Source organism: Pleurodeles waltl, chromosome 4_1, assembly GCF_031143425.1.
Source record: "Pleurodeles waltl isolate 20211129_DDA chromosome 4_1, aPleWal1.hap1.20221129, whole genome shotgun sequence".
Taxonomy (NCBI): domain Eukaryota; kingdom Metazoa; phylum Chordata; class Amphibia; order Caudata; family Salamandridae; genus Pleurodeles; species Pleurodeles waltl.
The window spans coordinates 149,211,312-149,237,810 of record NC_090442.1 but is presented as its reverse complement, the minus strand read 5'-3'; positions in this window follow the sequence as shown (position 1 = coordinate 149,237,810).

The window sequence follows — 26,499 nt, the reverse complement described above, 5'->3', positions numbered from 1 at the left end:
AATGTTTGCTCTGCAACTCAAGGGCCTTGATTGCAAGCAGCTTGAAAAATCTTATGAGCCTGATAGTATGCAATTTTGTTTTCCAAACAAAATATCTGTGTGAAATATTAGGGGCAATCATGCAGGAATCAGCATAGAGACAGCAATTCCTGCATGTTATTCCCCCAAAACTAATCCCAATATTTTCCCACCCCCAGATGTACTGGGACCTAAGGTACCAGTAATTCCAGGGACAATTAATAATGGGGATAAATCTAATTTGTTGGTAGAAGATTGAGGGGAGTTAAAGAAGAGAAATGCTGAGGGGAGAATAAGAAGATGGAGGACATGAAAGTATGAAAAGAAATGGGAAGAGCAAAGTGGAGACAAAGAAGATAATACGGCTTACTGGGGAAGGAAGCTATAGTAACATTAGAAGGACATTCGAGGTGAGTGGTGAAAATGGAAAAAGCGTTTCGAAGAAAAAAATTGCTTGCCAACACATGATTGGGGGAAACAAGGTGTGTTGAATGAGCAGTAAAGAAGAGAAAGACTTGGTGAGTAATAAAGCTAGACAGTAGAAAAAGATAGCAAACAAGCTAAAGTGAGAGAAAACACTGAGGACAGCAAAAGAGAAAAACACAGTCTGGAGGGAGGAAAGGGAGGAAGAGCAGGCATGTGGAAATGAGAGGGAGAAGAGAAGAAAAAAATGGAAAGGAGGTCTAAAGAGTGGAAGTGTAGAGATGGAGAGAAAGGAGAAGGAGGGGAATTTGGAAGGTAATATGGAAGGTGAAGAAATGAAAAGGGCTGAGAGGAAAGGGTGAAAGAAAGGCTGGGTAAATAACCTGTTTTACTACTTATCTAGCCACATATAAGCCGCCAGGTCCAATTGTTGACAAAACGTTACAGTCTTTTAATGCAGGCATTTTTTTGGAGTGCATGGGCCTATTTTTTACCCAATCCGAATGTGTATATTCTCTATGGGAATTAAAGTCCGCAATAACAAACACATGGAGGCCCACAAGGGATCAAGTTTATTATTATTTTAGTTAATATAGAGCAAGTTGTATTCTACATTTAGAAACAAAATCCACAATTTTCTCTGTGGTGTCATTGTTTAAACTGAGGATCCAAAGGGCATCAAAAAACATTTTTTTAGAGAATCACTAGTTCAAGTTCAAGTTTATTTAGACTGTACAGTTAATTAAAACCATTACACAAACAATAAAACCAATGGTTAAAACATACAATTCTCAGTAACTTATGGTGTAAGATTGCAAAGACTAAAGTCTAGAGAACTAGAGAACCACTAATGATTGAAGAGACTGCACAGTTAGGGGTAAATGTAAACACACTGTAATCAATTGCTTTCATCAATGATGATTCACCAAAATGCCAGGGGCCCAGAAGTGACACCACAGGAGGTGACAGCATATGACCTCCATCCTCAATCTTTCCTAGCTGTGATGGAACATGACCTTTGATTTGAGTCACCATCACCCACATTGTTCATAAGAACTTCAAGTTAAGTGCATGATTAATAGAGTAAGAACAATTTCTAACAAAGATGCATGGGATTTTATCTATGTTACTGCTTTATTATAACAGGGGCTCAGTTATCCCATACCGTGGTAAAGTCATCATATGCATTATGCACTCATATGCAATTGTAGCCTAAAATCCCCAGGCACAACCACTGAATACTCGTACTTTCAGCAAAATGGATCTCCTATATCTGCCAGAGATTATCTGAAAATCACGGGATTCAGAACACAAAAGTCCATGTTCTGTTACAATGCAAATGTGCCTAATTAGAACTGCTGTGCAGAAAACATTTAAGAACCAATACAATTATGATATTTAGTGTGGTATACAGCACCACGTCGTGCATAATACTGCTTTCAGCACAAAGCATATTCCTGAGTAAGGCTTCTGAGGTGCATCCCAGCTCCCAAAGCCAAGTCTTCAGTAAGAGGTGCATCAGGTGTCTTTACACACTCAGAAATACCATTTGATTGCCTATCTACCCTCGTTACCACCTTGAAATACTTTTGTAATCAATTCATTTGCAAAATGATGTTGAACTCACATACAGTATTGAAATATTTTTTAACAGAATGGACAATGACAAGATAAATATGGGTTTGGCCAGGTTTAGCTTTAAAAAGTCTTGGTCCTCCGGCATCTCACAGTGGGAAGCACCCCCGTAATGGATGGAGGAAAATTATGGGCTACCTTTTATGGTACTAGACATCTGACATTTTTTTGTGTCATCAGCATTAATATTAGTTTCTGCCACAAGAGAAGATGAAAGAATTGAAACGAATAGGAAGCGTATAATGAATAAATAAAAAGACAGAGGAGATATAGGAGCCCTGGTAAATGCCACAACACCATTTTATTGATAATATCATCCAAGAATAGATGCTGTGCACACTCACCTTTATGGCATACTGTAAAATAATGGGATGCCAGCTTTATTGAATGTTGCTATAAGGTCAAAAAGAATCTGGATGCTGAGCCCGTGTTACATCCAAACATTCTCTTGCATCCTCCAGGATTGACAGAAGTCCCAATTTCATGCCACGGCGTTGGTGAACGTCTGCTTGCCTAGGATGAGGAAAGCATGCTGTTAGGATGGAAAAGTCCCTTGCATGGTAATGCATACATACCCCTGCCCTGAGTGCCCCATCTGTGGTGAAATCTGGATCCTCGCTAACAATTTTCGTTCAAACTAGTGTCATGTGTATGTGTGCCATGATTTAGAGCTCCCTGACAGATTGCAGTCCAACTTAGACCGGGTGGGGCACTCAAGCACACTACCCTTGTGTGGTTGAAGGCAACTGCCTTCACCAGGAGTTAAGTAGCTCGAGCATGGTGGTGGCAGCACACCATTGTTTAAGTAATTAATCACCAGGACTTTTTACCTGAGTAACATGAGTGGGGCCTAATGGCCCACTTGTGTGCCACTACGGGACACAAGCGGGCCTACATTAGGATGAATGTAACACCACACAGAGCACTCGTGTATGTGCGCACGGATATATGGGTGCTGGGATATAAAGGTACCTGTGAGTAGTGCCATAAATGGAAGACAGTGCTTGTCTGTGTGAGCTCGCTGAGATGGATGGATACCTCTGAGTGTTGCCCAACCTGAAAAAAAGCACATCTGTGTTAGCGCGCTGGGAGTATGTGTGCCTGTGAAGTAGTGCATATGCATATGGACGCCTGTGCACAAATGTTGCGTGGAAGCCTCTGGGTTCCATTTTGGAAGACCCAGGGCTGACTGGAGAAGCATGTGGTTGTTGAGGATAAAGACAGATTTGTGGATTACTGCATTCCTGGGAGCTGGGTGTGAGACACACTGGAGGAAGTAAAAGCAAGGATGATGATTACATTTCAAAATGTCTCTTTGATTTTGAAAGAGGTTGCTGGTCAATGGTGCCCAGACACATCACCAGAATAAGCTCTAAACACTAATGGCCCTATTTATACTTTTTGACGCAAAACTGCGCCGACGCAGTTTTGCATCAAAAATATTACCGCCAGTTAACGCCATTTCTTTGCACCGTGCGGGCGTCAAATTTATACTTTGACGCACGGCGGCGCAAACCACAGGTGTAAGTCATTTGTTTTGACGCATGCCGCAGCGTCACATCATAAAGGAAAACGACGTTAACGCAGTGGAAATGACTGTGAGCCGATTTACGACACCACAAACCGGATATGCAGCGTTTTTTGACACAATAGAGCACTCGTGTATGTGCGCATGGATATATGGGTGCTGGGATATAAAGGTACCTGTGAGTAGTGCCATACATGGAAGACAGTCCTTGTCTGTGTGAGCTCGCTGAGATGGATGGATACCTCTGAGTGTTGCCCAACCTGAAAAAAAGCACGTCTGTGTTAGCGTGCTGGGAGTATGTGTGCCTGTGAAGTAGTGCATATGCATATGGACGCCTGTGCACAAATGTTGCGTGGAAGCCTCTGGGTTCCATTTTGGAAGACCCAGGGCTGATTGGAGAAGCATGTGGTGGTTGAGGATAAAGACAGATTTGTGGATTACTGCATTCCTGGGAGCTGGATGTGAGACACACTGTAGGAAGTAAAAGCGAGGATGATGATTATATTTCAAAATGTCTCTTTGATTTTGAAAGAGGTTGCTGGTCAATGGTGCCCAGACACATCACCAGAATAAGCTTTAAACACTAAGGGCCATATTTATACTTTTTGACGCAAAACTGCACCAAAGCAGTTTTGCATCAAAAATATTACCGCCAGCTAACGCCATTTCTTTGCACCGTGCGGGCGTGAAATTTATACTTTGACGCACGGCGGCGCAAACCACAGGTGTAAGTCATTTGTTTTGACGCATGCCGCAGCGTCACGTCGTAAAGGAAAACGACGTTAACGCAGTGGAAATGACTGTGAGCCGATTTACGACACCACAAACCGGATATGCAGCGTTTTTTGACACAATAGCGTCAAAATTCCCCGCAAACACAGCCATTTCAGCAGAGGAGAACCAAAATGGATTCCAGATGCCTGTACAGACACCAGGAAATTTGAGGGTTGAGGATGACAACATTAACAATCCCCTGAAACAAGACAAATGTTCCAGTCCTGTCAATTGTGAATGCCCATAGTTGCCGCAAACATCAGCCAATGTCATCAACAATAGGAGCTACACAGCACTAATGTCACACCCACGATGCATATGTCAGGGTCCATCCTGTGCCTGGGTCACAATGCAACATTCCAAATGTCATACTGCTCAGACAACAGCATTGAGTGGGAGGACACATGTAACTGGTCACTGAAATACACCTGCACAGTCAGAGGAGGAAATAGGACACTGCTACGACTATCAGAGCAATCCAATGTACCACACGTTCCCCAACATCAGCTGTACACATTACCAATGCTGACATCCATATCGTACCATCACAATGCTATGCATAGTATACGCTACCTTTCAACAACATATAAGTGGATGTGAAAGATCAGAGACTGGGGCAGGTCCAGATTGTTAAGTGTGCTGCTAGTGCCATCAGAGCACCCACAGCCAGTGAAATGTCTCACCATGAGAATGGATGTAGATGGAGGGTTGAGTAGGACCAGAAGGTGGCACTTCACAAACTGGCCTGAACCAACACCTAGAGGAGATGTTGCTGACAAGTCCTCCAACTGACCAGAATACATGTGACGTGCAGGTGGGGCATAGGCCTGGGAGAATGCCCATCTGAAAGACTGGAGCAGTGAACAGGAAACAAGATCACAATGTGAAAATCATCACAAGGCAGGCATGTCACATCACCAATGCCACAACACAGACACACTAATTGCACCCTATTTCATTGCAGAGGACGATGGATCTCCTGCCGATATGCCTGTCCAGGACTACCCTGATGACATGGATGACGAGTTGACAAACATCAGCCACCAGACCCTCCAAGAGGTCCTTGGAACCCTCCAGACCCCACCTTCAGACACAAGGATGAGCACAGAACAAGCAGCCATTGCAGAGGACACACCCACCACCCCAATTGTAAGACCTGCCAGCTCCAATACAGCTGACGACTCAGATGACACAGGCACCAGCTTTGAGAGAACTGTAGTCGGAGTACAGCGGGAGCTGGCCAAGGAGGTGCGGGTGGGGATGCAAAATATGGCAGCCAGCCTTGAGGGGATGCGTTCGTGCATGATGTCATCTGCAGATCAGGCAGCAGCCATGCAAGCGCTAACATCCATCCCGCAAGGACTACAACAAACTGTAAAGGAATTCACCACTGCAGTAAGGGAGTTGCCACAACACCTCGCACCCCAAACCTTCCAATGCATGCATGAATGCAATCATGACCCCCTCAGGGCCGACCTGGCTGCCTACCATCGTGATGTGGCTGCTATTCTGAAGAACCAGCAGATCCTCCTTGCAGCAGTACTGCCCTTAAGACCCTCACAGGTAGCAGCCACCGGGATGTCTGACTCCACGTCTTCAAACACTGAGGTGTGTGTTCCCACTTCACAACCACCACCACCTAGGACAGAGGAGGCAACACACACATCAGAAGAGGAAGACATGGAACAGATCACCTTCACACGTAAAGGTACCCGGAAGCACTAGTCCCTGCCACATGGCCACCTATTACCAAGGTCCTGCGCTTTGTAACATGCCAGTCTTGCAACAACTGTACTCAGGCACTGTTCTGCAAACCACTGTATATCTTGTCAGCCAGCCTTGTGATTGTCTCTCACTTACTCACTGGCAAATCCTGTCCCTCTGCACTGTCTGACATATCACCCCAGCATGACAAATGCATTTTCCTTTAGCACTTGGGTAGGATCACAATGGAAGATGTCACTATAATGGACTCACAATCATGGACAAATGTACATATAGCACTACAACACTTTTCAATAAATAGCACTTACACAACCACTTTGTCTCTGTGTAATGTGACACATCAACCGTGCAGTACACCACTGAATTGTGCCTCCAGTCAAATTACATAGCTTGTCAATACAACTGTCCTGAAATAATGTGGTCTGCTAACTATGCACAGTGGCCTGGAATCTACCATACTCTGCCCTTCCTGAGGGTAATATCTGATGAAAAGCAAAACTATACACCATAATGCTGTGTTGGACAGAATAATGATTCCTCAAGGGATATCTAAGCCATTAATAGTGCCTGCAAAATGTTGCCTCCATGCAAAACTAACATATATAACATTGCCCACAAATCTAAGCGAACAGTCACCAAACTGCATGAATGGAGGTGTCTGAGTTTACATCCAAATAAGTAATCATGCTGAACAGTGTAACAAATGATCTATATGAGTCATGAACACGATACTACAAGAGTGCTTACTACCACTCACTTTATAAGGGTTTCCTTGAACATCAGACTGCAGTCAGACATGACACAGTGTCCCCAATACCAAATCTGGAAGCATGGTATGTGATTTTGAAAACATACTTATTGAAAAAAACACATTGGGATCCATAGTAACTGTGATTGGTGGTTGCAATGAATGGTCTAATCTTTGCAAGGTTGCTTTGGGGTAGCTGCCAATGTTACAGCTAACTTGGGATTTGTTTGTAGCATAGGACACAAATTGTTATACCAAAGAAATCATGTACACTCATGCCAAGGCCCTGATCTACAAGCATGTCACACATACTGTAAAGGGTTTACTACATATTTATTAAACTTTAAAAACAGAAGAGAAAACTCAGGGAAAAGCCTTACCTACCCTAATCTACCCTAACTACTCATTACCCACAACTGTCCCTAACTAACCTAAGCTAAACTTACTTATCACATGTAACGAAACATTCTAAACATCAACCCCTCACCCCCCCTTATGAGACGGGAAACATGGAGGACAACAGATACTAACCTAAACACATACTATCCTATACTAAACAAATATATATTTTTTTGTAATTTTTTTTTATTTTTTATTTTTTATTAAACACACAAGAACCCCAACATTGCCCCCCCACCAACCCACCCACACACTCAAAAAGAAACAGTAGAAATAATCAGGACCCTCCACCCCCCACCCACTAACACTAACTAAACTAACAGCCTATACTAACCTAACACTAAGCCCCCTAAACCCACAAAGTATAAGAATAAGAAAAGAGGAGGGAGGGGAGGAAATCATGTTCATCAAAATGTCTATAGGTTGGCCCTCCAGAGGGTCTGCCTAATGGACCGCACCCATCGGTATATATTTCGCACATCCTGCCGCAGGCGACTCATTTTGCGCAGGACACTGTCCAATTTACGCTGCATGTCAACAAAAGCAGCAGGGTCAATAGCTGCATCTGGGGTGGTCTGGGTGCCAGCTGGTGAAGTGTGGGGCCATGTAGTGTCCATGTCTGTGGGCTGCCCTGCAGGTGGTGCTGTGCTCGGGCCTGGAGCACTTGCTGATGTGGTTGCCACAACGGTCCCAGCTGTTGGTGGTGCCACCTGGGTGGTAGTGGTGGTGGTGCTGGTGGTGGCTGTGGTGGGCAAAGTGGGGCCGCCCTGTGGGAATGCCCTCCAGGCTCCGGATGCCCGTTCATTCTGGTATCTGCGGGCCATTCTTCGGTACCCAGACTCTACCTGAAGTATATGCTGGTACCTCATTGCCCGCCTTCGGAATTCCCGCACCTGGATGGGTGTCATATTTGCAGCTGTGAAGACAAATTGAAAAAATAACATTAGGAACTGCATTGTGTGAAATGGCACAAGAAGTACATCAGACAATACATCTACTGTACTTGTAACAGCTCATATCATCATACAGATCATTGAATGTCCCTGAGGAAGTACATGGCAGGCCAGCCTACCAAGGTTCTATCACACATAGTACATCCAAACTCTACAAGATGGGTAACTACTGGCATGTTTTGGCATCAGAGTTCTGCCAGTTGTCAGCTAACAATCATGCAGCACATCCTCCGCAAATGCCAGGGCTACAAATGTCATTGTATGGGATGGAAATCTAGGGCCACATGATCTGCAAGTTGTAAATGGACTTGCTAGTATAGTACTCATGTGGGAAAAATTAGTGTGTATAATAGGCTCAGACAAAAGATTCACTGATTTTCATGTCTGTGTACCAAACTTGTATCATCAGTCCTAGGTACACTATTCACAAACCCATGCCTGTGTTTGAGGGTGGGGGGGTGGAGTAACAACTAACAATTTCAAACAACATGGACACCCCAGAAGCTTATGAAATCTGGACATGTGTTTAGCTCTACACAAACACCACAGGTAAGGTATATCTACAAATAGGAGACAGCAAACCCTTGACCAAACCCAGTGCCACACATGTCTGGAAATGCAGACCTTTGTCCGCATCATATACTTCCAGTAAGCCATGACTTACAACAAACACAGAGATGCAAGAAGACCCCTGGCCATGATTTGCATGCACACTTAGGCCATTGCACTCAAGTGCCACATACTCGTAGCACTACATGTGGAGCTACATGCTGCTAGGAAGTTTAACCTACAGTTTAATAAGTACATTAGTGAATTGGGAAGCCGAAGTATGTGGGTAAGCTTTTAGCAGCCCCATTCTGGGAGAATGTGGGTCTGACAGGCTGACTAAATCACAGATTAGGTCCAGTGTGACTCTTGCTGATACAAGTGTTATCCATATGGCTCATCCCCATTCACATTGCGGGGCCTACAGGACTGACCTAGAATCCCTAAATAAGACAATAGGTTAAGCATTGGCCAACTCTAAAATGGTGATAAAATGAAATCCCACTCATGGAACAAGACAAATGATGGGCCAGTGCATCACACCTTGCTATGTGCTCAACACACAGGAGTCCATCACACATCACCAGCAAACGCAACACATAACAGACATATCAACACTTACTTGAGTTGTCTGGGTCCTCGAATGAAGCCACCTCGCCCAGAGTGTAGGGTGCAGGTCCACCTGTAAGGCATGGAAGGGAGAAATGAGTTCAAATTCTGTGCACTGTCCAACAATTCCAAAGACAAATACTATGTGTAAGATTACATAATTAGGTAAAGCCACTCAGACATGATGATACTGCATCCGATATAGCACGGCTAACATGCACATACCATGGGTCTCCTGTGAATTTTACCCACATATCTGCACACATGCAGTGGCCCTAACTATCATGTGGTGGCAAACATGCTCCTTCATTAGTGAGCAGACATAATAATGGAGTGTATTCGTCTCATCATGTGTATCCAAGAGAGACATCCAAAGCCACTTTCCTTGAGGAGTGCATTACCAGTCAAACAGCCATTGTGCCCATGACAAATTTATGACACGCAGGTACAATGTACAGAGGGGCAGGGACAGTTGTAAGCCCTCACGTTGTTACAATTTCTTCATTTGATGTGGTCCAGCTATGATGAGTTACACCAGCCATAGAGATATGAACCCATGTGCATACCTTTGGCCAGCCATAAAGGTGGAACAACAAACACCAAATACCAGTCTAAGATGTTAGCTGAGGGACCTTGAACTTTTTCCCTATGTCTCCAAATCCAGATCTGACATGTATCCGAAAAGACAAAGGGCCACAATAATTCCTAAGAATTTTTGAATTTCTGTGATCGCTTTCCTTACACACTCACCAGACACACATGAGACATATGTTTGGGCCACATTGCTATCATCAATTGACGTGAAGCCTGCACTCATTTTCAGCCTCATGTAGTGTTTCAAATGTCAGTCTAGCTGTTGCGTCAACAAATGTTGGTAATTAATTTGAAAATCTATACCTCACAGGCAAATGTGACCTATATCTATACATAATTGGCTCCTGATTTGTGTTGCTGTTTGACACAAAGGCGGCGCCAACTTACATTAAGCCAAAGTATTCAGTAAGTTTGCAGAGCACTTGCTTCCTAACAGCTAGCAATTGTGGTCCTTAACATAGTCCATGAATGACCCTGTATGTTTCCAAAGCATTCCACACACTCAACAACATTGCCGGCAGATATTGTACAGATCATCTGATGTCACTACAGAGCATTTAATCGTGCACATTTACATGATTTGTACTCACCAACAGGGCCACCAATCACAATTCCCAGGTGGTCCAGCAGATCTTGCTCCCTGGAGATGAGGTCAGCCCAGCGGTGCTTCAGCTGGTGGTCATTCCTTGGGGTCCGATAGACGCGTTGCAATTGATGCAATACCTTCCCCCACCGGAGGCTCCGTGCCTCGGTGTGATACCCCTGTATCACCCGCCCACCTGCCTCAATCATAAGGGGGAGGAAATAGCACACCAGCCATATGAAACCCCCAAACTCCTCCTCACCCATCTTGCCAAGACGTGGCTGAAAAAAGGGTAATAGGGGATAAAGGAGAACAAAGGAGAATAGGGGGGAAAGTAGAATAAGAAAAACGTAAACTAAACAACTAAAACAGCCCAACTATCCCCAAACTATCACTACCCACAACAGACTCCCAAAAACAACAAAGACAATACAATACTAGACAAATGTACACAATAAACACTCAGACAGGATACAACAACAATATTTTATTCACAAAATGACAAGTAAGGGACCACACAGGAGACAAAAGCACAATTTGACCAGACAAAACTCTCAACACAGCCACTCAGTCTAGAAGAATCACAGACTGCAAAGTGAAAGTGAAAGTACACCCACTGTACATAATCTGTAAACAGGATATCCTATTACATCATTTCCTGCCTAAAATGGCGGCAGTTTTTATCGTTATGCATCAAAAGAATTTGACGCATACAGTCTGGGCGTCATTTTTTTCGACGTACAGGCGTAAAAATGATCCCGCATCCATATATTTGGAAATAGTCTAACACTTAAACAATTTTCTGAGGTAGTGTGGAAGAGTCAAAGGTGTTTTCAGGGCATTATGCATCGTTTTTCGGGCATAAGCGTAATATTTTGACGCGTATGCGTCAAAATTTCAGGGCATTAACTGGGTTTGGGTCATTTCACCATTTTAATGTTATGTAACATTAGTGACACAACTGAGATAGGCTGATTGCACCCACTTTGGTCTTGATAGTGTATGTGCACATGTGAAACATCATACTACTGCGGACCATGATCCGCTACTTCATGTACAGGATTTTCACTCTTGACTGACGCCCTAGATGGCCAAACGTGTGGCCTACATATCTGTATTGCACACATTGGGCATGTTTGACGTCAGGAGAGGATAGCAATGTGACGCACATAAGTTCAATACCTCAATGCCTATGGCTCAATGTGTGTGCATTGGTTACTAATGTAGTTGTTGACCTAGTGTGTGTGCATCACAAGATGCATTATTGAAAATATGCTTGTATGAATGTGAAGTCAATGTGTCCAAACCTTATATGCAAGTCAGTGTGGAAATGAGAGAGGACATGTGTTAGTCATACATGTAACAACATCTGTTGTGTGCACTTCCAAGACTTTGGGTAACGTAGACGCCACAAATGACAAAGCATGCACCGGATAGATGGCAGACGCTTGTTCATGTCAATGGTCCAAAAGTTGCCCATCACATGTCCTGGAAATTTGGAAACTGCTTCCTAGGCACTTGGTGGTGAACCCACCGTGAGTCAGGCACATGTACAGACTAAGTGGGTTCCATGTTATTGACACGGAAAGCCAAAGTTGACCCACAAATGTAATATCACCCCATAGTTGTGGTCATATGACTGAGCCACAACTCTCTGTGGCAGTGGTGGACCAACAGAAGAGGCAGCACATGGCCACATATTTCCAGTGATCAATTGCACAGAGGTGTCTGGTTCATGTGTGTGGTCCAATGTTGATCCTGTATATTTTTAGGGGTCTATGTTGTCACAGTTACGTCCAGGTCTCATCATGAGTCAGTGGCGGCTATTCCTGTATCTAATGAGTATCCTTCAGAAATCAATGGAAGTAAAGTCGATGAGAACATGAGAACCTACATGGGAATGGTCCCACCCTGTCACTGCAGACGTGTTATGAGACTGTCAACAGGGCAACCTTGGTGTACTGAGTGAGATCATATCTCAGGAGTCATGTTCCGGCAGGTGTCATTACAACATTTGTACGCAGGTTGGCCTGTAAAGTTCCCACTGCATCTGGGAACATCATAGCCTCTGTGTTGATTAATCTTGCAGCTAATCAGCACGCACAGGCCATCAATATGTTGTGAGCGATCTGATTCAGCGTGTGAACTTTCAGGGTCCTAACGTGGGGAATTTTCATGCACATTATCAGAGGCAGCTGGTTCTGCTGGAGGCACCATACACAATCCCTGCATACGGCCCTGGTACACTGTCACACTTTGTCATTCATGCATACATGAGACCCAGGCAAGGGATAGGCCATGATTCTGGTATTTGGAGACAAATTTACAATTATGGTACAATAAAAAAGCAGATGATGCTCTACAATGTATTTGAGTATGCATTGAGGAAGCACCTGACAAAATACCCCCTGAGGAATGTGAGGTTTGGGAAAGCAAGTGTGGTACATATGTAGCCACAAGGAACCTTTAGGGTAACGCACAGACAGGTGCCAATCAGGCTGACAGGATGCAGGGTCAATCAGGATCCAGCAATTTCACAAGGTACATAATCAGTGGTCTGACTTACACTGGTCATAGGAAGAACAAGACAGTTGACATGGAAGCCTGTGTTTGTCCTGTGTTTTTGAAGGTGACACATAAACCCAAGGGCTGTGTTACACGGCTTATTTTTCTAGCAATGCATAACAGTGTAATAGACTAAATGGCAGCTTCTATGCTGTTCAAAGCATCTGCAAGGGCAGTGCATGTTAAAATGGGTGGTCTGCATTGAGGTGCTCACAGGTGTGTGCTGCATCAGTTTCTCACAAGTCCTGTAGGTGAGATTCTAGTTCAAAATGCCAACAGTACATTTCACATGGGAAGCAATCTACAGCTGAAAACAGGGCTTAGAGACTACAAGCCAGTGTATTAATTAACCTGACATCCATGCAGTCAGATGTACTACGACTATGGCATACCATACGAAAGGGTGAAGCACACTGGATTACTATTGTTAGTCTGTGTGCGTAGAGGAGGGAATATTTGGGTACACATATTACCATTCCAGGGACCTCTTCAGACAGGTGGGGTGAGACCAGGAGCATGGGTGCGTCAGGAGTTAGGACATGGGCTGACATGTGCGTGGAATGTCATGTGCGCAATGCTTGTCATAGGTGTGGCACTTGTGCTGTCTATGTTCTGCTTATATGGAACTCTAGTCACAGATAGTCCTTGCAAAGATAGGTGCTGTCCGACTTACTGCTGTCAAGGGTCTGGTCATACATTCCTGTTACCAATGCAATTGCACATCCACTGCCTCATGTATGAGGCAAATTTTTCCCTTATAGACTGATAGGGCCTCATTATGACCCTGGCGGGCGGCGGAGGCCGCCCGCCAGGTCCCGCCCTCCAAATTACCGCGCCGCGGTCAAAAGACCGCGGCGGGTATTACGAGTTTTCCCCTGGGCTGGCGGGCGGTTCCAGTTAAACCGCCCGCCAGCCCAGGGGAAAACGACCTTCCCACGAGGATGCCGGCTCGTAATCGAGCCGGCGGAGTGGGAAGGTGCGACGGGTGCTACTGCACCCGTCGCGTATTTCACTGTCTGCAAGGCAGACAGTGAAATACATTTTGGGGCCCTCTTACGGGGGCCCCTGCCGTGCCCATGCCATTGGCATGGGCACAGCAGGGGCCCCCAGGGGCCCCGCGACCCCCCTTACCGCCATCCTGTTCATGGCGGCTTTCCCGCCATGAACTGGATGGCGGTAGGGGGGGTCAGAATCCTCATGGCTGCGGAGCGCGCTCCGCAGCCATGGAGGATTCCAATGAGCAGTGGAAAGTCAGCGGGAGACCGCTGACTTTCCGCTTCTGACCGCGGCTGAACCGCCGCGGTCAGAATGCTCATTGGAGCACCGCCAGCCTGTTGGCGGTGCTCCCGTGGTCGGTGGCCCTGGCGGCCACCGGCCGCCAGGGTCAGAATGACCCTCATAGTGTCTTAGTTGTGTGCCATATGCTGCGATGAACCATGTTGCCAACATGTATGTGTGAAATAGGTGTGGTCCTCTGCTATTGTCCTTCAAAGGTGAAATGTACAGGATATATGTCATTTACAGTGTGTGTGAATGTGACTGTTGAATAATACGCATCACAATTGCTTTGGAAATTTCTGTGTCCTGATCAGTATTTCAGCAATGCTCCATGAGGCTACACTCTTATTCTGATAGTTAGAGATAAAGGTGAGCAAAAATGATTACCCAGACCATGATATGGTGATTATTATTGGCGTTTATTTACATATGTTAATACAGTGGTGATGGTGAGTTGTTTTAAAAGAAATTGTTCACAATATGTTGGCGCTTACGCAATCCAGCAGCTGTGTTTTGTTGTTCCCCCTCATGTTGCAGGCCAGCATCCTCCTCTTCCTCCTCTTCAGGCATTTGTGGCTCTGGTTCTAATAGCGGAATGTTCCTTCGTATACAAATGTTGTGCAGGATGGCACATATTAAAATGATCTTACAGACCATTTCTGGTGAATATTGGATACTGCCACCAGTGATGTTGAGGGACCTGAATCTTGACTTGAGGATGTCGAAGGTCCTCTCGACTATGGTGCGTGTCCTCCTATGTGCCTCATTGTAGGCACGCTCTGCTGCAGTGCTTGGGTTGCCAAATGGTGTCATAATCCATGGCTGGATCCCATTCCCCTGATCAGCTGAAAGAGAAAATGATTGGGATCATGTTGACATATCTTGCCCCATTCATATCACCTTGCATGGCAGTAGTTGTCTTGTGTTGTCTGTGGCTCTTTTGTGTTATTGTGTTGATTCCTAGGCTTCTAGGATGTACCTTCTGCATTGGGTTGTTTCCTTGGCTGAACAAGTGTTTGCCTGCTGACCGGTTGTCAGCAGTATGTTTTGGGATTTGCAGTACAGTGTGCACTCCCTAGCATTTTGACTAGTGATACAGGTGTCCCTGTGTCTTCACTGGGGGTGAGATGATAGTTCCATACATATTCAATTTGACAGTGATGGTAACACGTTAGCATCTATGTACCCTGGACATCCCATACCTTTAGACATATGCAATAGATTAATTTAAAAATCAGTGAGACGCTTACATTTTGCAAGGTGACAATTAGCCAAACCTCTCCATACGTTGTGATTATTGACGTATTGACATTAGACTGTACACTAATTTCAGATGTGTGACACGTTCACTGCAGACCTATCAAACATGGCTAGCAATGTCACAACCTCAGTGTGTTCCTGTCCACATGTTGCTGTTGTGGTGTATGTGTTGTGTGTCCTAGAGGGTTGTTGTGCAGTGTGTATATAAGTAGGTTTCTATACTTACCAACAAGTAGTCCATTGCCATATCGTCCATCCTGGAAGTGTTGATTGATGGTACAGTGATGGAAGATGAATGAGTCATGGACACTCCCAGGATACTTTGCCACAATATTGGTGATCAATCCCTGGTGATCCACAATGGCCTGCACATTGATGGAATGTGTGTGCTTCTTGTTGAGGTATAGGTGTTCAGTTGCAGCAGGTGGCACAAGGCGTACATGTGTGCAGTCAATGGCACCAAGGATGTATGGGAATCCATTAATGAGGTAAAAGCCCTGTTTTGTCTCCTGGTGCTTCTGCTGTGTGTTTGGGAAGCAGATGTGGTGGGGTGTGAGTCCAATGATGGCATCCAGTACTTTGGGCAAGAAGGCTGAGAATGAGGGCTGTGATATCCCGGCAACCAGGGCGCCAGTAGTTTGAAAGGAGCCACTTGCCAGCATGTGAAGTACAGCTAGCAGCTTGGTTTCTGTTGGGATGGTGCTGGGTGTCAGCAAGCTGGGTGCCAACTGTGGCTCTATGTTGCGCAGCAGCTGCTGAATGGCTTGCCAATTCAACCTGTACCTCTGGATGATGTCATGTTCCCTAAGGCCATGAAGGGTTGTCCTGGTGCGGAATAGCCTCTCCTGCCTTCTGCATTGCCTTTGGGGTCCCTGCTGGTTTTGTGGTAGCTGCTGTTGTTGCTGGGCTCTGCGTCTCCGTGCACACTGGATGAGAAGCACCTACATGTCTCCCTTTTGCTGCTCTGCTGTTGCTTCTGTGTGTTCTGATGATATACAGGTGTGTTTGCCCCATTTTAACGCCTGCCCTGACCCAGGCGTTATTTTTTGACACAAATCGGGCTGTGTGTCATTTTCCGAATCCGCCTCCCAGCCGTGCAGGATTTTTGCCCAGAAGCATAAATACGACGCACGGGCGTTTAAGACATTTTCTGGACAGGAACACCTACCTTGCAAATGATTAACGCAAGCCGGTTTCCTGCATCCAGAAAATGACGCACACAGTGGGATTTTGACATCCGCGGGCTCGGCGTCAAAGTTTAAATATGGGGCATGGTTTGCGCCGTATGTGCGTCAAAGTTTTTGACGCACATTCGGCGCAGACGGAGTATAAATATGCCCCTAAGGGGTATATTTACAAGCCCCTAGTGCCACCGGAGCATCACTTTTTGTGACGCTCCGGTGGTGCTGTGACTACGTCATGTTTACAGGCAGCATTAAGGCACTTTTTTGTGGCTTAACGCCACCTAGGAAATATGGCCTCTTCACACGCAGCACTTTGCGTGTGAAGGGGAGTGCAATGGTGTGTTGCAGCGGGTGTTCGTAAACCCAAGGCAGTGCCAAAATCTAACACCACCCCAGGGGTAGCGCAATGAGGAGAAATGCTTTCATTTCTCCTCGTTTTTTTGCTCTTTCTATGTGTGCTGCAGAATGAAGAGCAAATCGCCATTACACTCCCCTGCAACACAGGCATCCTTGCACCATTGGAGCAAGGGTGGGTGCGTTGGCGCTTGGCAGCTAATTTAGCGCTGGCGCAAGGGGAAACACAGGGATGCACCATATTGTAGAAAATATGGTGCATCCCTGCATTTTAGAAGTGATGGAGCGCTGTGTCACTTCTTGTAAATATGCCCCTCAGTGTAAAGGGGTGTAGCAAAGGGAGGAGGTGATACAGAATTCAGTGAGTAGTAAAGAATAAAACACTTTTTAGTGCAGGTGTCTCAGCATGTGTAGGCAGGAAGTTAGAAGGTTTGGGGCATTGAGTTAGTGTGTTAAGTGACTAGCGGCATACTTGTCCACAGTTGGGAAGAAGAAAGAGGGAGCTTTTGAAAAAGGAATCTGGAGAATTTGTTTTCCCCATTGACTTCCTTAAAGTGAATATAATTTCAGGCGAAGACAGCTAAAATAAGGTTTTCGAAATTGGAAGTCTTCTGCCTGGATCGGGTCTTTTGGATACATGTAAAGACTAGTGAGGTCATTACAACCCTGGCGGTCGGCGGAGAAGCGGCGGTCTTACCGCCAACAGGCTGGCGGTAAAAATGTTGCAATTATGACCATGGCGGTTACCGCCATGGTCATCCGCCACTTCTCCGATCCGACCGCCAGGGCGGAGACGACCGCTGGGCTGGAGACCTGGGTCTCCAGCCCGGCGGTCGTCACAATACCGCCGGCGGTATCATGACCCGGCTGACCGCCATGGATTTCATGGGGTTTGGAACCGCCATGAAATCCATGGCGGTGAGCACTATTAGTGCTGGGGAATTCCTTCCCTGGCACTGATAGGGGTCTCCCCCACCCCCCACCCTCACCCCGAGTCCTTCCCCTACATCCCCCCACCTCCCCTGCCACCCCAAAGGTGGCAGGACCCCCCTCCCCACCCTTACCCCCAACATTACATTACACATTCACACCCGACACGCATGCAGGCACCACCCACACACATACCCGCACACACACCAACATACATGCCAACAGCAACACACACATTCAGACATACACGCACACATCCATACCGACATACATACAGACAGACACGCACTAATTTCCAAACACACAACACCCCCGCATGCATACACGCACTCACACACCCCCTCTACATACACACACGCACACCCCCATGCACCCACACATCACACAACACCCCCCCACCCCCTCCCCTAACGGACGATCAACTTACCTGGTCCGTTGATCCTCCGGGAGGGGACAGGATCCATGGGGGCAGCTCCACCACCAGCACCCCGTCAACAGAACACCGCCACGCCGAATCACAGGACGTGATTCGCTGGGCAGTGTTCTGTTGACGGGGCGGTGGAGGTGGAGCTACCTCCACTTCCCCGCCGTCCGCCAGTATGGCTGCTGGCGGCTCTCTGTCCGTAAAAGGACGGAGGGCTGCCAGCGGTCATAATGCGCCGAACGGAAAACCGCCTGCACTGGCGGTCTTGTAAAAAGACCGCTGAGGTTGTAATGACCACCTAGATGTATCTTCTGCAGTCCTACAGTAGGCACTCACTGCTTCCAATCAGGGTCAGACTGGGGAACCAAATGCAGCACCTGAAAATGTTCAAACCAGCATCGATTACCTTCATCTCCTCGCTCAATCTCTCTCTTTCCATCCATCCATTCTCTCTCCCTCCATCTCTTCACTCTTCCGTCACCCTCTCTTCTCTGATCGCTTTCTCCCTAGCTTCCTACTCCCTCCCACTCCCCTTTTCTCTGTCTTGAAGCCTTCCCATGTGTACTGCAATTAACCTCAGGGAGCAGCGAGAAGTAATAAAGGGACCAGAAGCATCCCTTAGCTATCAGAATTGGCTTGCAAGGGCTCCAGCTCACTGGGGAAATGTCTGGTGGAATAAAAGGACTATCCTGCCCTGCTTCCAATAAACTGCAATAGCTGTTAGCATCCAAGTAAAGTTAATCACAGTTCAAACTGGTTAAGTCTGTTCACTTTGGCACAGATTTACAAAGAAACTAAAGTTGTTGCACTACGTTGCGTGAAAGCTAGATAGTAGAGCAGTCCCATACCTATTAAGATATGGTGATATGTTCCTCTTTCCCTGCAGTGGTGTACTTTAAACTGCAGTGCACAAATACATAGAAAAAGTAGCACTACAAATTATGATTTGAATTGGAAAGTAAATCCTCCCACAATACTTTGTGCTGGGTTTTCATTGCTTTAGTGTTGTAAATTCAGTGCAAATTGTAAGTAAATCTGTGTCATGGTGAGGGGCCCACAGCCAGTTGAGTGTGTGCACCCAACAAATATGAAGTGTCACCAGTGCTTAATTTGAAAATAAAAACGTGCCGCTGCCTAAAGCTCTCCTCTAAAAAAACGCGTGGCTGTAGCATTTAAATGTGCGAGCACTGAATGACCAACGCAGGCCACTTTAATCCATTTACAGCCACTACCTGCCCCTTCAGCTCACTCTTGCAGCTTTCTGCTTTCTCCCTTTGTGACTTTTTTTGTTTTTCTCTTCCTCTGTCTTTCCCAGAAGTGTCTTTTGCTTGCAGTAATTGCTTGAGGCAGCAGAATAAGCCCTCACAAATAAGTGCTGGTGCTCCACACTGGAAACCACTGCTCAAATTAAGCACTGAGGGTCACATTTAACAGCCCCTAGCACCACAGTAGCGTCACTTTTCGTGACGCTCCGGTGGCGCTAAGCACTGCTCAATATTTACAAGGAGGTGTAATGGCACTTTTTGTGGCATTACGGCTCCTTGTAAATATGGGTCCCTCTGACACAGTTTTCTGCATCAGAGGGGAGTGCAATGGTTGTTGAAGTGGATGTTCCACCGCAACATCCATTGCTTTTGACGCTTCCTCAGACTTTCAAGTTGTCGTAAACCCGAGGCAGCGCCAAAAACTAACTCCACCCCAGGAGTGGCGCTAGCATGGCAAAACGAGGAGGAATGATTTTATTCCTCCTCGTTTTTTCCTTTTTCTATGTGTGCTGCATTCTGCATTCCTATTTTTACAGCTGAGAAATTGAACGGAGCATCAAACACGCCTACTCTTACACAAAGTGCCATCCGAATATGTTCTTTAAAATGCAGTCGCTCCCCAGCAGCACATATTCCGTTTAAAATCGACTCATTTTAGAATTTGCAGGAATAAATCCTTGCATTTAGGATATTTACTGATTTTAAGGCACTCGAGTAAGGCAGTTTATTTAAATAAAAAAACCTTTTAAATGTGCACCTGTTATGAGGAGTACAGGGAATGGTCCAATCACTGTCACTTCTTGCCAGCTGTTTCCCAGGGCCGTGAGAGACAGTTCTGATGCATACAAAGAAACCTCATGTGTTCTATGCAACTGCCTGCACCTCTCTAGGCCTGGGTTAGAGACCCTGCACGTTGTTTGTATAAACCCAGCAGAGAAAGAGAAACACATCTTCTCTGGCACACAAACTAAACTACTCTCCTTATAAGTGAGATCCATGAAAGGAAATGTAGCGGAGTGAAGGGACCTGTCCACCAGTCCTGCCTCTTTTAGCAGCCTCGAAGGTGGCCACTGGCCAGCTTTTAGGTAGAACCTACTAGACACATGAGCTATCTATTGTGAGACATACTGTAGGTTACCACGTGCACAGACTGGCTTTAAGCCCACCCACTGCTAACCGTTAGTTGGCTTTCCTGTCACTCTCATTTGCCTTTTTATTCGTGTCTCAGCATGCCAATCTTGTGGCTCTCCATCTCAAGGAGCATTGCCTGTTTACTGTTGCTCTGATGTGCTGCTGTGCAGGTATGTTGTTCAGCATACCTAAAAACATTGGCAAAGCCAATAGGTCACAAAGTGAGACCTCCTGGCTTTGCCAATGCTCGTTTTAAATTTGTTTGCAGTAAGCAAGATGGCATTGGTTTTTTTTTAAGGTTGTAGATAGCAACCAAGAGTCATCAGATCCCTGCTTACTTTTTGTACTTGACTCTCCGAGGCTAGGGATCGCTTGAGAGATGCCCGGGTCGCAAGACGCAAGCCAGGCGTTGCACTGATTGGGCCCCCTGGAGCTCAGGGGCCCCCGCACCACGAGCCAGCGGGGGCCTTTGTTACGCCAGTCGTGTTGCAATGATACCTAATTGGCTTCTATGACTTTGTATCCCATTAATGAAATGTATTAGTATCTATACTACTCACAGTTTCTGTAGATATTTTTTTTCTGCCAAACGTGTTTATTTCCTTTTGGTGAAGAGAGCATCACAAGGCAGTCCACAATAAAAACACGCGAATGAAAGGGATTTAAGAATGGAATGCTTTATTCAGCAACAGCTGATTACTTTCGTCATTCCACAAGAAGGTAGGAAACAAGTATTTAATCCTTTTTCAAAAATAAAGTTATCAGGAAATAAAGGGAGATGCCAATTAGGCTCGTGTGTCCACAGTACCTTGAATAGCATATTCATTGCCGGCCAGTGGGTGTGGGGGTGGTACTGGTAAGTGTGTGTTGTATTATTAAGCCCCAAATAAACCTTACTATGCCACTCACCGATTGATCGGTCCACAGCACCCCGAAATCAGGCACTCAGTCAACATTTGCGACGAGAGGCAGCTGGAAGGTCTTCACAGCTTAACTATGCACCATGGTGATAGAGTAACTGCTACTGAGACCGGATGTTTAGAACCGGAAGCCATGCTTGCCAAAGAGGAGTGACACTCCATTATTTACAAAATAGCCATGAAGCGTCAACGGGGGAAGCTGAGGCTACTATTGAAGTTTAAACACTGGAAACAGCTCCTCGGTTCGACAACAAATCCATTCACGCCTCACGAGGACCGAATCAATACGAGGATTTAAACAGAGACTGACTTCGTTTGCCATGATTGGCTGCGTTGTAAGAAAGAGGTCTAGAGCTCAGCGGCAAAACATTTATTGATTGAGACCAAAAGGACAGTGTGATACTGAGGGGGCGCAGAGGCTTTCTTGCAGCTATCATAGGACCTGGTTTCATTAGTGTCACAGGAGGCGCGGGCACCAAACGGAAAAATCTTTCAGAACATTACAATGGAAGAAAATAACGTGGAACATGTTTACACAACTCAACAGAGATTTTCCAAATGTGTCCATATTTTAGCAGGAAAAAGAAAACAAATTACAATGCACAACAAGCGTCAATCTGTGCTCCTTGATTTATCTAAAGTTCTAGGATGTAAATAAATAACCTCGCATTCCTACCAAAATGCCTTTGAAGATGTGTAGTGGATCGCCAGTAACAACACATATCGAAAAAAAACGTTTTCAGTTACCTCTAATCAGGATGTAGAGGTGGGAGTAACACAGACACATCTATGCTGAAAATAATTGATGATGCTGCATGCATCATGTGGCAAGGGTGACTCGCGCCTCCACACCTTGCTAGATGTGGTAAACCACAATGTTTAAAATATCCTAAGAGAATGTTCGAGAATTGATGGAATAATCCTCAGCTGTTTTTTTTCTCATACATAGAGACAAACAGAAAATACATATAAGCAACACTGTATCTAAGCCCTCTTCTATTAAGCAAGGTACACCCCAGGGATCAATCCTTCCCCCCCTTTGTTTAATGAGTAAATTGAATAACTTGCTGTCCGTCTCAGTCACTGAATCCTCATCTACAAATTACATGGTGTTGCTACTCAGCTGCACTTGAAAGTCTTGTCTACCAATCATATAATAATAAATTGTTGTAAATTTGTATTTGTATAGCGCTTACTACCCCTGACGAGGCGTTGAAGTGCTTTGCTTACGCTGTAGGTGCCAAATTAGTGGTCAGTCAACTCGTAATTGGGGTTAGTTTTGCAAGCTCATTCCATGCATTCTGTGGTAATGGTCAACATAGATGTGATCATTAGAGGGGGGGCAGGTAAGACACAATTCTAAGTTGGAATGAATAGATATTGTTATGGTTTCCAAAGAGCTTTAAGGCAGTTAGGAATGAGATTTCTAGAGTGAGACAGAAGGTAGAAAGAAGCAGAGGTTGATTTTAAAAAACACAAGTGAGAAAGGCAATTTTTCATGCAGGATTTTAAGGGTAATAACAGCCTAAGAGTTTTTGAATGCAATTTGTGGATGTAAACCTGTTAAAAGAAATAGCTGTAAAAATTATTCGCACAGTAAACAAAAGGAACCCACAACTCCATATTCAATACTATGCTATAAAGTATTGTTAGTTTATGCAAATTATATGCACCATAAACAATATATACCCAACAATTTAAAAATATAACATGGTAATTAATATAGACACATTGCAGTAACCATTAGCATATTCAGTTCCATGCTTGCCACCCATTCAATGTGTGGTTTGGAAGGTGCTGTCCCCTTCATCTGCCCCCTGAGCACCTCCACAGAGCAGACACCATGTCCAACAGAATGGATGTGTCTGAGGCCTCCTTCTGCTTCCAGCACCCACATTGCCTCGTAGTCACCTCTGACACCTATTCTCAAGCATTTTCAAACTTGGATCACCTTTTATCACCAAAAGTTGAATGTCCTTATCCGCTCATATGAACTGCTCCATTCCCCTTCAGTCCCGTCTATTAGACTGTATGACATCACTTTTTGACTGCACGGAATTCCAGGGTTCCACCGTTGAAGACATTTTATCAGCAAAAACATTAAATCACAAGCCAAAAGCACCCTGGATCATCCCAGACTCTTGTGTGGGATTATATCCTAAATCCCAGAATCAGACTTTAGAATGACAGTTCAAAATGTGGTTCTTTCAAGGCATTATTCTGGAAGCTCCTCATTCCAAAATTTAAAAGATTCAACTCTGTTCACAGTACACTTTAGTGGAGTCTAATTGAAGCCAGGATATTTTCAAGGTGGGATGCATTAAACACACAATACAGTTGCAGGCTGAGAGCTGGAGGGTGATTTACCTACAGCCCAATCCAAAATGCTCATGTCAAAATACTGGCTACACTCCATTTAATGGCCACTGAGCCTTTTCAGAGTCACTGTCAAGCCAATGCAACGCTTGTACGTAGTATTAAGGTGTAGCCAGGGCGAGCTTTAGTGCTGGTGGTACCCAGTGTGACAATCGTTTTTGGTGTCATCCCATGACTTTCTCCTCTGATTTACTCACTACCATCTGGTTAAAGTGACGCTCATCTCTCCATTGCCCCTCTCTCAAATACATTTCATTGTGGTCAGCCTAAACTTTTCTTTCTAAGGGCTATTTCACAGTTTATTCTTTAAAAAATCATATCTGAAGTTCTACGAATTGGATTTTGGTTGTTTAGGTCTTTTTTTATTGATTAAATTATGCTCTAAATTTCTAACCACTGTTTGTAAAAGCACTGTTAAAGGCTGGCTTTACAAATCCACTCTGCTATCTACATAAAATAGAGATCTGTTTTTTGCAGAAGCCCTATTAACCCTCTGTGCTATTTTATGGTGAGTTAAAACTGCCATATTAATCACAAAAGCTATCTTGACATTTTTATTGCTGCATGAAAGCTGGACGCACAAGGGACTCTGCAGCAGGAGCTTTGAGATCATACGTTATTGCTAACCACAGCGACCCCCCTCCCCCAAGGTAAGTGTCCCCCCTCCAGGTTAGTACCCAGTGCGGCTGCACAAGTCATACCACCCTAAAGTCGGTCCTGGGTGCATCACCAGAGGAGTGCACCAGATTATGACCAAGCAAAGGCACAATGTAGCAATGGAATTCTATGCCTTTATCATCATCTGTCATATTAGGTGCTAGTGAATGCTCCCCTTTGGTACATCAGGCACTTCATCACAGGGAACACCTTTTTCGCAATAGACACAGCTGATATTTCATCCAACTTGCAAGATGTATATGCAGGGCCGTAGCCACGGGGGCCATATTTTCCTTTAACCCGTTTAAAAAACTTGGGCCACAGCTTTATACTTTTCGTTTTCCTGTACAACACTTAAAGTGTGCTGCCAGGCTGTGTTGGTACAGGCTGCGCTGAAAGTCAGCCCGGTAAAAAGAAAGTAACAAGGGACAGATAGCAGTGCTTAATTTGTAAATAAAAACGTGCTGGTGCCCAAAGCCCCCCTCTTAAACACGCGGCTGCTGCAATTAGATGTGTGATCAAGCTGAGGCAGTAATCCTGAAGCGATCTCGGGCCACTTAAAGCCACTCGCTGCCCCTTCAGCTCACTCTGTAGCTCTCTGCTTTCTCCCTTTGTGAAGCTTTTTCATTTTTGTCTTCCTCCGTCTTTCCCATATGTGTCTTTTGCTTAAGGCAGAAGACTAAGCGCCGGCCCTCAAAAATAAGTGCCGGTGCTCAGCACCCGAAACAACAAGAACAAATTAAGCGCTGACAGATAGGCACCTGCAGTGAGCATGGCAAGGTGTTTAGGACACGTGGGGTAGAGTTCCGACATCTTATGTGAAAAAGGAAGAAACATGAAGGAGGTCAGGGTGAGGGACTAAGCAGGCATATCTCCCATTAGCTCTGCCTCTGCATGCTGTGGAGAGAAACAGTTATGGATACTATACATTTTTTGACAGATTCTCAGAGTCACACGAGAGCAAGTTCAGATAATGGTACCAAGGTGCAGGTGGGATATCGTTCATTGCTTGGCAGTGCACAGCGCGTGACAGGTCTGTGTGGCAGACCCTGCAGCACGTTCCACCATCTGCCTGCCGCAGCACGTGGCGCCACCCAACTGTGAGCAACTCCCTGGATATCAGGGACTGCACTGCCCCTGCTGGGGGTCTTCTGCTGCCGACTATGCCTGTGGTGCTGTGCTGCAGCAGGTGCAGCGATTCTGCTTCACTGCTTGAGTGCCTGCACACACCATGCAAATATTTGTGACCTGAATGGGGTAGGATTTTTCATGTTTCCTGTTTCAATGAATAATTAGTGCAAAGATAAGTTACATGGGAATGACATTAAGGGGGTTATTCTAACTTTGGAGGAGGTGTTAATCCGTCCCAAAAGTGACGGAAAAGTGACGGATTTACCACCAGCCGTATTACGAGTCCATTATATCCTATGGAACTCGTAATACGGCTGGTGGTATATCCGTCACTTTACCGTCACTTTTGGGACGGATTAACACTCCTCCAAAGTTAGAATAACCCCCTAAAGCGGCATAGCCATTAAAGGTGCAGCAGGTCGAGTGTCACCAGATCTTGAGGCCTGAGATGCACAGTGAAACCTGTATATTTGTGTATTTGATTAAACA